At 37.3% G+C, this 11,681-nt stretch overlaps 1 protein-coding gene across 3 annotated transcripts in view; it reads left to right on the forward strand.

Annotated features, from left to right (window-relative positions):
• ZNF385B (zinc finger protein 385B) overlaps positions 1-11,681 on the forward strand; it is a 342,813-nt gene that overhangs the window by 103,404 nt on the left and 227,728 nt on the right. The gene's annotated exons all lie outside the window — the stretch shown is intronic.

The raw sequence follows: 11,681 nt of genomic DNA on the forward strand, positions 1-11,681 counted from the left end.
GTTAAAATTTAAATTATAGAAACATACACTAAATGAATTCTATTTAAGACAAAGGTCATAAATATTCAAAATTCACTACTTTATAATTTTTTAACTATATTTTCCTATTACCTGTGCTCCTGAGGGTTTTTACATCTATGTGTGTATATGAAGGAAGTGCTATGTAATGGTGTGCTGCTGAATATTCTTTCCAGTTCTACATTCAGTAATGCCCATCACATTGGTAGCTTGAAACTAGCAATGGTGGGTTGTTGGCATCATGATTTGGTAAACACTACAAATAAAGCTTTCTTCCCCAGAGATCTAGTTATTTAGCATTTACTACAAAATCCCCTTTATCCTTTCTTTAAAAACATTTTTGCCTTGAGTTGATTCTGAGAAAGACTCTGTATTATATTGAGAGTTTAAATTGTATAGCAAAGATCTCTGGTGTCTAAATTATGTTAGTGTTGCAATACCTAATAAAGGGACTTTGAAAATGTTCATCAGTTTCTCATTAACATATTTATTATTTCAGAAATTTGAGAATCCATCTTCATTTTCATAACCACTAAAAGAAATACCATCCTTGTGTTTCATGATCTCCACTGAACGAATGATTTTTGATTTATCAAATTCAAATTTGTCACTCCAGAGTAAAAACCTTTTTTCTCCCTCAATTTGTTAAAGATAGGAGCTACTGCAGTATACAGGAAAAAGTCAAGACACTTGGATTCCGCTCCTGTCTCAACCACTAAAAATGGTGACCCGGGCTTTGTGGTCTTGCCTCTCTGCATCTGAAATCACCTAGGCACCACACAGAACTGTCGTGTGAGAATCTCCAGGGATGGAGCCTAGGTGTTGGTATGCTTTGAGATGCTCTTAAGATGGTTGTAATGTACAACTGATTTAAAACCTGGTCAGAAGATTTACAGAGAGGGCAAACTGCCTGTGATCATGGGTTCTGGCTTCAGGGCCAGAGCCACTTTCAAATTCCCTCTGTTCAATGTCCCATCTGTGTAACCTCAGATAAGTTACTTTCTGTCTCCATGCCTTAATTTCATCTTATATAAAATTAGAGTAACATTACATTAGTACATGCAGGTAAACATTTAGAAAAGGATGTGGCACTGAAATGTTTGTTGCTGCTATTGTTCCTACAAAGAACACTTTCTTAGTAGTTCTATTCGTCATTTCCATGCGTGGTAATGTACAGCCATTTATATATTGGGTTGACCAAAAAGCTCATGTGGGTTTTTTCATTACACGCACGCATGCTCAGTTGCTTCAGCTGTGTCCAGCTCTTTGCGATCCCATGGACCCTAGCCGGGCAGACTCCTCTGTCCATGGGATTCTCCAGGCAAGAATACTGGAGTGGGTTGCCATTTCCTCCTCCAGGGATCTTCCTCACCCAGGGATTAAACCCATATCACCTATGTCTCCTACATTGCAAGTGGATTCTTTACCCACTGGGAAGGTTGCATTCTGAGCCGCCTGGGAAGTTACAGCCTGTGGAAAAACCCGAATGAAATTATTGACCAACCCAATACTTGAAGGCTGTATCTTGATGTTCTTTCTCCTATACTTTTTGTCTTTTCTATTCTTCTCTAGCTTTTAACCATATCGATATTTCCCCTTCTAACTGTCCAAAATTTTCATTTTTCCTGAAGTTGGCAAATCCCAGACAAAGTAAAGGGCTTTAGATGGCTGAAAGCCATAGCTGAACAATAGCTGCTTTGTCATTTTAATAAATCTTTTGAATTAAAGCATTTGCATTGGCTGAAAATGTTTTCTTTACATTACAAAGAATAAAGCTTTGAGGTGGTAACAATAATTTTTGTAGACCCCTTCCCAAGAAGAACAGAACAAATACAGAAGAGGAGAAGACTTGTATTTGCTATAAGAACTGTGTGATAAAGATGAACAAGTACTGAAAAATACTTTGATCAAATCTTTAAAAGTAAAACAGGACAAAATAGGTTTTCTCATCCATTCAGTTTAAGAATCAATGACTAATTAGATGGAGAATAAAGGAAAAAGTCCTCCTGAATATGCTACTTTAGGAGCAAAATGCACTGGGAGAAACAGCCAGAAAGCAACGTTTTGATACAGAATAGTATCAGAACCATGGCAAACCAGACTTCTCTTAACTGTGGTTTCCTTGGGTGCTTTTTCCCAATGTCTTTGACAGAGAACAGGGAAGAGGTGAGGTAAGTAGATATTATCAGCATCACCAAAAACTATTCGGAAGTCGAAAATTAGAAAAGATCAGTTCAGTACTATGGTAACCCTCATATGATTTTATATTTAGAGGGTTGTAGAAATTATTACAGAGAAGGCAATGGCACCCCACTCCAGTACTCTTGCCTGGAAAATCCCACGGACGGAGGAGCCTGGTGGGCTGCAGTCCATGGGGTCGCTAAGAGTCGGACACGACTGAGCGACTTCACTTTCATTTTTTTTCACACTCATGCACTGGAGAAGGAAATGGCAACCCACTCCAGTGTTCTTGCCTGGAGAATCCCAGGGACGGGGGAGCCTGGTGGGCTGCCGTCTATGGGGTCGCACAGAGTCGGACAGACTGAAGTGACTTAGCAGCAGCAGCAATTATTAAATACCACCATGTCATTAAAAATTAATGACATACATAGGAACCAGTGCCCCAGACCGACTTACGGTTAGAATGATCCTTCCGAGATGTAAGCAGAATTGAGTCTGTCACTTGTGACTGACTTTTGCTCTTTTCCTGTCGTGGTAAAAACTAAGTGCAGATCCATGAAAGGCTATTTCTCTCGGCCAGGATTTATTTGGTTGCAAGCGAGACTCAGGCTAACTTAAGAAAGAGGAGATGTGTTGTGAGGGTACAACAGCCAGTCCCAGGAAACACAAAGCCATCCTTGGAACCAGCCGGGGCTCATGGAAGCTGGTGTCAACTGGAAGAGACAGGGAGCCATCTTTTCTCTCAGAGACGATCTCTGCGTCCCACTGGCTTCTGCCTTTTCAGCCCTTTAAGCTGTCTTTTTTTCCTCTTTAGTGACCTGTCCTTCGTCACAAACTGAGGCTTGAGTCTGACCCCAGCGAACCCGGTCCCCCACACTTATGTCACCAGTTTCTCATCTTCCCGACGCCTGAACGATGGATTGTCATGTTTTGAACCAGACCTCCAAGAATGTCTCTGATGATTAGCTGCCCCTGAATCAGTTATCTGGTCTTGGTTTGTCAGCTGTGGCTGGAATAGGATGCAGTCATGTGACACCAAGAGGGTTCGTATCAGGCAGAAGCGGCTGGACTCTGGCAAGCATGCTCTGGAAACACGGAAACATGTTTTGTATTCAGCCTTAATCACGAAATGGGTTATCTAAGGCTTTTCCTGCTAAAGGGTGCAGTACATGAGCAGCACATAATTTCTGCAGAATCCTAGTGGATAAAATGAGGTTAGAATTCTTCCTGATTTACCCTGTAGTTGCAGACTAATTCAAGACTGTTTGATATTATATAGGTATTTTTTCTAAATCATTCACTTGAATCATAATATGATAAATGCTGGATGTTAATAGAAATGCCTAACATTAAGTTGAAAGAAAAATAGTGTATCATCTCTGAATCTCAGAATTTTTCTCTTTCTGGAGGACCCAAGGAAAAAAATTGAAATACTGCCAGTTATATTATGCAATTATATCTCAAATATGTTACATTTGTACAATAAAAAAAAAACAAATCTTATTATGCAAGTTGCCCACTGAAAGACACATGAAGATCTGCTGGTTTTCTTTGAAATATGAATAAAGGTTTAATATGGATAAATCTTTGAGAAAGATTATAGATGATAGATGAATCTAGTGGGGGAAAAAACAGGCAGTTTTTCAGACATGGACGTCTCTTTGTAAATTGTATAGATTAGCCTGTTTGGTGAGAGACATATATGATCAAATGAAAAAGAGCTTTGAGATCAGGATCAGGAACATTAGTCTAACGAAAGTTCCCTGAGAGCAGGGCTCCTATAGCCTCTGCACTCAGAACAGTGCTTTGGGCAGAAGGGAACTCAATAAAGGTTTGGAGGATGAATAAATATTCTTATGATTTTTCTCTCCACAAGCTATCTGCTCTGTATTCAAAATTTCAAAACATTTGTTAAATCTTTCCTTAAAATTGCATTTTATTTTTCCTCCTAAAACTGCTTTTATATTTTTTTGCTTTTTAAAAGTATAGTTGATTTACAATGTTGTGTTGATTTCTATTGTATAGCAAAGTGACTCAGTTATTCATATGTATACATTCTTTTTTATATTCTTTTCCATTGTGGTTTATCCCAGGACACTGAATATAATTCCCTGTGCCATGCAATAGGACCTTATTGTCCATCCGTTCTATCTGTAATAGTTTGCATCTACTAACCCCAAACTCCCAGTCCATTCCCTCTCTCATCCTTCTTCCCCTTTGGCAACCACAAGCCTCTTTTCTGTGTCTTTGAGTCTGTTTTTGCTTCATAGATAGATTCGTTTGTGTCATATTTTAGATTCCACATGTAAGAGATATGATGTAATATTTGTCTTTCTCTTTTTGACTTAAGTATGATAATATCTCATCTTTTCATCCATGTTGCTGCAAATGGCAGTATCTCATTCTCTTCCATTGCTGAGTAGTATTCCATTGTATGTGTGTACCACATCTTCTTTATCAGTTCATCTGTTGAGGGACATTTAGGTTGTTACCACGTCTTGGCTATTGTGACTCGTGCTGCTTTGAACACAGAGGTTCATGTATGTTTTTGCATTATAGTTTTGTCTGGATATATGCTCAGGAATGAGATTACTGGATCATATGGTAATTGATCTGAGGAACCTCCATACTGTTTTCTATTTTAAAGCAAGTGGACTCAGTCCCTGAACAAAGCAGAATCCTTTATCTTTTTCTCATTAGAATGGTTTAGAGTTTATATATGTAAATTATATTGGAAAAGTATATTACTGATAAAAATATTTCTACAGCTAATTTAATAACAGATCAGATGTGGGGAAGCCATACTCGTTTGTCTTTAAAACTATATTTTAGCCATTTTGATTTCAGTGAATTCAGCTTTTATAGAATGTTCTAAATGGTTTTCAATCTTGTTTCCAAGGGCTTCCCTGGTGGCTCAGATGGTAAAGTGTCTGTCTGCAGCATGGGAGACCTGGGTTCGATCCCTGAGTTGGGAATATCCCCTGGAGCAGGAAATGGCAACCCACTCTAGTACTCTTGCCTGGAAAATTCCATGGACTGAAGAGCCTGGTAGGCTACAGTCCATGGGGTCACAAGAAGTTGGACACAACTGAGCGACTTCACTTTCTTCCACTGAGCGACTTCACTTTCTTCCAAACACTAACTCAAAGCAACTCTTGAAAGAGAGCAAAGCACATTGGTCATATTTATTTATTTATATTCTATGGTTATGGAGAACAGACCTGAAAAGCCCTTTGGGTTTCATCTCCTGAAGTTAGATGTACCCAAACATTTTTTGTTTGCTGAACAATCATCTCATTTCAAAATTGTTCAACTTGTCCAAAGTTCTATGGTCTTGTCCATCTCTTTCCAAATATATGCTGTAGGCACACTAGAAAAAACACATTGTTCCCAGCTGGTGATCACTCACATGGGCTCAACAGTCACAGAGCATTTTGTTGCCCCAGGCAAACCCCACCTCTAAGAGGACAAGCTGCCTTTACATAAAAATAAGCTATTTTGGGTGGGCACCTATTAGGTAGGTAGATAATTTTTTTTAATGAAAAGAAAAGGTTGCGACATTTCTGATTTAACCATGGTGAAAACCTTGACAGATCTCAGGATACAGCTTAAGAAAATCTATGTGGTATTATTTGAACATCTGCTATCTAATGTGGGAGGGGAGCAGGTGCTCTGTCTGGTAGCATCATTAATGATATCATAATTCTTTTGATGTGTCCAGTTGTGCAGAGATCTGATATGTCTGAACCATGTTAATTATTATATGTCACTATATTGTCATGGAAGTCTTCTGTTGACATTGATAGAGAATAAATAGTTTAATGAGGGCCATGTTTTTTAAGGGCATATAAATCATTCCCTTCATATAAGTTAAACACTGGAGTAAAAATAGCAGTGCTACCATAGTGGTTAAAAAGATTCAATGCCTTGGAAGAAATCATGTATGTAAGTGATTCTTACATACTGTCCGTGGCTGGATTCCTGCCATCACCTCTCTGCAGGCTCTTGACATTCATCTGTATGGATGCAGAGACTACAGACCAAGAGATTAAATCACTGTGGAGTTCTGGGAATTGATGATTCAAGCCTCTTATAAATATTGTATTACCATTAACCTCATTCCCTTTTCTCTTATTTATTTCACTCCAATTACTATGCATTTGCACTATTACGGTGATCAAGGTGAGCCTCCTGCGTGTGTTTAGTCCTATGCTTGCCCTTACTCCAGTTGAATCAGAGGATCGTTAAGACCCAAAAGGAACTTGAGAACGTAACCAGTTCTTGACATTAACTTACTATAAATTTTTAAAGCGAGATTATCTAAATTAGCTAGTTCTGCCTCCCTGTTTTTAGAAATTATACAAATTTTCTTTTTTGTAGTGAAATCCCTCCCACTGTAATACTTAAGATGAAGGGTTGTTTTTTTTTTCCTTTCAGTTTAGTACAAAAATGTAACAATACAGAAAAAAAAGTAAAATTTTCAGTAAACCTGCAGTATTTAACATATTTTGGGATATTTTCTTCTAGACATGTTTCTGTAGATATGCACATATACATGCATATGCAATATGCTTTTTTATTTACATGTGTGAGATCTACTGTACATCCAGTTCTATATATATTCTCCCACTTGTTATATAGTAAACATTTTCCTATGTCACTGAATATATTTTGTAATATTTCACACTGTCAGCACAACCATTCCTCTGCTATTGAGCTTTTAGACTGTTTCTATATGTTTGTGATTATATATAGTGTAATGAACATCTTCATTAATACAGCAATTTTAATCATTTCTTCTTATTCTTTATTTCTCTTTTCTGGGAACATTCTGGATTCTGATACTCAGAACTCCTATAATTCTGGAAATGTTCACGCTTTTCAAATAAGTGCCAGTCTAGTTAGTAATCATTATCTTTCATCTACAGAGAGCTGTACTTGTAGAAAATTGCAAAGCTGATTAGGCTACAGTTTTTCCTTGGTTAAGCATAATCTCATCAGAAATAATAGTAGTTAATGCCTTTAGGTGGTTTTAAGCAAAAAAAACTAAATATTAAAAATGAATGCTACTGAAGAATTTTACATGTATTTTAGATACTACATATAAGAACTCTTGAATTAATACATAAGATGAACTTAATATTTAGCATGATAGGAAATTCTGAAAAAATGGTGTAGTTCAAAGTAAATGATTACTCTCAGATACTTTTGTTCTCCCCTAAAGGAAACAAAAAGGAAAAATAAAAGTCTCTTATGAAGAAAAAAAGATTCAAAGAGAAACAAAAGGACCATTGCTTTTTAAAACCACATTTACTTTTACTTAAACATGATTTATATTTTCAATTTAAAAAAAAAGAACTACTTTACATTCTCTGAAAGTTGTTAGATAAAAACTTTAGTTTAACTCTGCTGTCTTTACTGACTCATTTTATAGGGAGGGAGCTGGGAAGGACTGGATCAGATTTATAACCTTGGGCAGTTTGCTTATGCTTTCTTAGCATCTTCATCTGTGCAATTGTTGTTAAAATAATTGAATGTAAAACACCTAAGAAAGTGCTTGACACATAGCTGAATTTAGGTAATGCTAGTTCGTTTTGTTCCCACTCTTAAATGATAATGACAGATTATTTCGGGAGGTGAGTTTTTAAAATGGTTTCTCTCTTTCAAAGAAATTCATCAACTAATATATATATATATAAATAAATTGAGCTAGTAGGTGAATTATTGCTATTTTTCCATAAGATTATGAACTTACAGGCAATTTGAGAGATTATTACTAATACATCAAGCAGAAATGAAGTTAAAACTATAAAGTTAAACAATTCTGATATCCCCAGGGTTGTCCTAATTTCTTTGTGAATAGTGAGTTGGTCAAAAATAGTTAAAACAATGACTTAAATGACTTAAATTTGTATAGCAATTTATGGTCTCAAATATTATCATATTTAGTTGGTTTAATTCTCACACAGGCAGTATCACAGAAGCCCATGGAAAATGAGTGACTGGCCCAAGGCCAAGCTAAATTAATTAATAATAAAGCTAGAATAAAAGATAACATGTTATTTCTATCTCTCGGTCCATCAAGTAAAGAGAGAAGAGAAAGATCTAAACTAAAAGTGATAGATTATCTAAACATTAATGGAAGGGAAAATATTAAAAATTGTACCCCTAAATGGAATTTCATATTAAAAAACAAAAAATTGAAAATACATGAGGCATGTATACATCTTAAAAACTAGAAAACATGTATCAAAATTAGTCAAAGGATGTTAGGAAGCAGACAGTGATAAAGACAGAAGCAAATATTAGTGGACTAGAGGAAAGCAAGTATATATTAAAAAAGACTGAATAGCTACTTAAAATCTACTTAAATAGACAAATGCACAATCAACCTGATTAAAGAAACATTAAAGAAAGAACAAATGTAAAACATCTGAGTTCTAACTTTCAAAAATAGCACCCCAACTACTACTCAAACTTCTGAAAAGTTAGCATGTACTTAGCATCAAGGACCTAGTAACAGTACCCATTTGTTTTGCTAGGCCTGCTGTCATAAAGTACTACAAACTAGATGGCTTAAACAACAAAAATAGGCCCTGTCACAGTCTTGGAGGCTGAAATTCTGAATTCAAGGTGTCTCAGTGGGCTCCCTTCTGAGAGCTCAGAGGGAAGGATCTATTTAAGGCGCCTCTCTTTGGCTGGCAGACGGCTGTCTTTTCCCTGTGTCTCTACACAGTCTCCCTCTGTGCCAATCTGCATCCAAATTTCTCAGTTTTAATAAAGACACCAGATGTATCGGATGAACGCCCACCCTAGCAACCTCATCGTAACTTGATTACCTCTGGAAAGAATCTGCCTCCAAATAAGATCACATTTTGAGAAACTGGGCATTAGTATCTTCAACATATGAATGGAAGACTGGGAGAAGACATAATTCAAACCATCACAAATGTCTTTTATCTTGGATTCATCAGTCATTCACTTTTATAAGGTTTTTTCCTAATAAAACTGAAAGAGCCACACTCTTTTAAATGCTTTTAAATGTTATATAATTTTAGAGCTAGGATGGGCCATAGAAATCTACTCTAACCATACCTTTATTCTTTTATTAAGGAAATAGACTCGTTGATATTGGGCAACTTTCAGTTCGGTTCAGTTCAGTTGCTCAGTCGTGTCCAACTCATTGTGACTCCATGGACTGCAGCATGACAGGCTACCCTGTCTATCACCAACTCCTGGAACTTGCTCATGTCCATCGAGTCAGTGATGCCATCCAACCCTCTCATCCTCTGTTGTCCCCTTTTCCTCCTGCCTTAAATCTTTCCCAGCATCAGGGTCTTTTCCAATAAGTCAGTTCTTCGTATCAGGTGGCCAAAGTATTGGACTTTCAGCCTCAGCATCAGTCCTTCCAATGAATATTCAGGACTGACTTCCTTTAGGATGGACTGGTTGGATCTCCCAGCAGTCCAAGGGACTCTCAAGAGTCTTCTCCAACAACACAGTTCAAAAGTATCTTTTCTTCAGTGCTCAACTTTCTTTATAGTCCAACTCTCACATCCATACATGACTACTGGAAAAACCATAGCTTTGACTCGATGGACCTTTGTCAGCAAAGCAATGTCTCTGCTTTTTAATATGCTGTCTAGGTTGGTCCTAGCTTTTCTTCCAAGGAGCAAGTGTCTTTTAATTTCATGACTACGGTCACCGTCTGCAGTGATTTTGGTGCCCCCCAAAATAAAGTCTCTCACCATTTCCATTGTTTCCCCATCTATTTCTCATGAAGTGATGGGACTGGATACCATGACCTTAGTTTTCTGAATGTTGAGTTTTAAGCCAACTTTTTCACTCTCCTCTTTCACCATCAAGAGGCTCTTCAATTCTTCTTGCTTTCTGCTATAAACGTGGTGTCATCTGCATATCTGAGGTTATTAATATTTCTCTCAGCAATCTTATTCCAGCTTGTGCTTCATTCAGCCTGGCATTTCACATGATATACTCTGCATATAAGTTAAATAAGCAGGGTGACAGCATACATCCTTGATGTATCCTTCCCAATTTGGAACCAGTCTGTTCCATGTATGGTTCTAACTGTTGCTTCTTGACCTGCATACAGATTTCTCAGGAGGCAGGTCAGGTGGTCTGGTCTCTTTAAGAATTTTCCACAGTTTGTTGTGACCCACACAAAGGCTTTGGCCTAATCAATAAATCAGAAGTAGATATTTTTCTGAACTCTCTTGCTTTTTCAGTGATCCAACGGATATTGGCAAATGGATCTCTGGCTCTTCTGCCTTCTCTTAATCCAGCTTGAACATCTGGAAGTTCTCTGTTCATGTACTATTGAAGCCTGACTTGGAGAATTTTGAGTATTACTTTGCTAGCATGTGAGATGAGAGCAATTGTGCGGTAGTTTGAACATTCTTTGGTATTGCCTTTTTTTGAGATTGGAATGAAAACTGACCTTTTCCAGTCCTGAGACCATTGCTGAGTTTTCCAAATTTGCTGGCCATTGAGCGCAGCATTTTCACAGCATCATCTTTTAGAATTTGATATAGCTCAACTGGGATTCCATCACCTCCACTACCTTTACAACTGCTCACTTTACAGTGACTAGTTTTACAACTAGTGACCGGCTTTACAACTGGCAACTTAACAGCTGGTCAGTTTCATCCTGGTTATTTTATCATTTCTTGCAAATCCTTCACACCACTGGAGGCTTATATAGAGACCTTACTCTGTACTGGGCCAGAGGTTGGAGTCTTATTGAACATGTGGTGCTGCTATGTATTTATCCTTTTTATTATCATGTCCTCCTATAAAGCATTACTTGCTTTGCATCTGGTCAGATGAGCATGTACCTTTGCTTCTGGCTTTTTCTCTTCTGCCGTCACAAAGGGCCATTGAGATATGTATGCAGTTTGGTGTTTCAGTTTTTAAAAGTTCCTGTGGAGATAAACTGTCACAGAGGCATCCATATGTAGCTTTACTCATTTAGGCAATACGCAAGGTTTATTGTAATTGATTTGGAATCAAAGGTAGCTTCCTTTTCAGAAATACATTATTACCACAAACATTTAAGAGTCCTCCAGTATTTCTATTCTTATTAAATTGCTGTTTGCTTAGAGGTGAAATGGTCAGTCTTCATACCAAAGATACTTGAGTCAGTGGATCTCTGGTAGTCCTAGATATATGTGTTTTTAGTAGATATCCTGGGTGGTTCTTTAGGTTTTTCCACACCACATTTTGAATAACAACAAGAAAAACCTGCTTTAAGTCAACTTATTCATTAATTTGTAAATAGCTTCTCCCAAGAATAATTGTTTTATTTCCAAATAATATCACATTTTATCAAACCTCACATTTTCTTAATTTTTTTTGACTGTACTCCTTGGCATGTGGAATTTCCCCAACTGCAAATGGAACTTGTGTCCCCTGCAGTGGAAGTGTGGAGTCTTACCTACTGGACCACCACAGAAGTCTAGAGT

Source organism: Dama dama, chromosome 33 (genome assembly GCF_033118175.1).
Source record: "Dama dama isolate Ldn47 chromosome 33, ASM3311817v1, whole genome shotgun sequence".
Lineage (NCBI taxonomy): Eukaryota > Metazoa > Chordata > Mammalia > Artiodactyla > Cervidae > Dama > Dama dama.